This window comes from Colobus angolensis, unplaced genomic scaffold (genome assembly GCF_000951035.1).
Source record: "Colobus angolensis palliatus isolate OR3802 unplaced genomic scaffold, Cang.pa_1.0 Scaffold286, whole genome shotgun sequence".
Classification (NCBI taxonomy): Eukaryota; Metazoa; Chordata; class Mammalia; order Primates; family Cercopithecidae; genus Colobus; species Colobus angolensis.
This window is the reverse complement of record NW_012116110.1, coordinates 574,240-576,080: the sequence shown is the minus strand read 5'-3', so window position 1 is coordinate 576,080 and position 1,841 is coordinate 574,240.

Genomic DNA, 1,841 nt, shown 5'->3' with positions numbered 1-1,841 from the left:
AAAATACAAAAAAAATTAGCCAGGCATGGTTGCATGCGCTTGTATTCCCAACTACTCAGGAGGCTGAGATGGAGGATCGCTTGAGCCTGGGAGTGCGAGACTACAGTGAGCCGTGATCATGCCACTGTATTCCAGCCTGGGCGACAGAGTGGGACCTTGTCTCAAAAAAAAAAGAAAAGAAAAGAAAAGAAAAAAGACATAACAATCATAAACTCATCGGTTTATATGGTTAAAAGAAAACCTTATACAAATTAAATTTAACAGAGTTTAATTGAACAGTTTGAGAATCGGGCAGCCTCCTCAGCCAGAGTAGGCTCAGAGACTCCAGCACAGCCACGTGGTGGAAGAAGATTTATGGACAGAGAAAGCAAAGTGGCATACAGAAAACAGAAGTGAGGTATAGAAACAGCTAGATTGGTTACAGTTCCATATTTGCCTTATTTGAAAGCAGTGTCAAGAGCTGACTTCCTTTGATTGGCCAAAATCCAATGATTGTCACAAGAGTAGGTCACAGTCTTGTTTACACATCTAGGTAGGTTACAATTCACTAAGTACAGAATAACCTTTAGGTCGAACTTAAACTATGTAAGGAGGCAGCTTTAGGCTAAATTCGATTTAACAATATTAATGACACATTTATGATAAATAAGTATATTTTCGAAACAAAACATATTTGGTGGGAAGAATGGAATCATTGCAGGACTTTTCCTTAGTTCAGCTAAAGATAAGACTCTTGTCCATCACACAGTCACAAAAATTTAGGCTTGCAGATGGTTTAAAGGGTGAGTAAAGCAGGGTTTTTATTAAGTGAAAAGGGGAAATAAAGGGTTGGGGGGAACAGAGATTCTCTGCAAGGCCAGAGTCCCCTGCTAGAGTGCTTCCCACCAGGCTGCTTGAATCCCAGGTTCACATAGGAAAAAGAAGCGCCAGGCTCTTCCCAGATGCAAACTCCCGAGGCTCCACCCCAGTGGGCAGGCTGGTTGGAGTTTCTCCAGGGACCCCCTCCCATCTGGCTGTCAAAGAATTATTTTACAGTTTTATAAAACTCTGAGAAATAAAAATGAAATCCTAAGTTGCCCAGCTGACTAAATGGATGCACCACCTCTTGGCCAAGCGGACCCCAGAGAAACCTTGAAAAATGAGTTCCTGCCATGATGTGTTGTTATACCCTCTCCATTGCTAAACACCATTAGGATTTTCTTCCTACGGGTTAAACAGAAATCAGCCCTGTGGAAGGACGAGCTGCACCACTGATATCAACCCCTTCTGACACTGCCCCTTCCTTTTGCAGTTTCTGCACAACTAACCAGCATTCCCTCCTGATAATAGACTGCCCACAATGGAGTGGTTCTGGCCAGTTTACAGAGGATGCGCAGTGAGGGTTTCTGTGTCCTCTGTTTCACCTTTTGATGTCAGAGGACAGAAAACTCCACCCTCTGATAATGCTAATGCTGCCAATTTTTGCACATGCGTCCCATGTAGAGGCATGAAGCTCAATTGAGCATGTGCATGTTTCTCCTTTCATGACTATTCATGACTCCTCCTATAGTTTATTGAATACATATATTTGGCCATCCTATTCAACATACATGCCTGTCTTATTCTTCTGACCCTCAGTGTCTGTTTTTGGCTTCTGGCCAGAGACTACATTTCTCAGCCTGTCAGAATGACCACCCTGCAGGCTGCAATCTTTTAGGAGAAATAAAGCTCTTCTTCGCAAATTTATTAATCTCAGAATTCTTCAGTTGACAACTGTAATGTTTGGCTTAATAGAAAACAGCTGGATTCTTCTACTTGTCTCTTCATTCCATCTGTTGCAATATGTTGTTTTCATTGGAGTA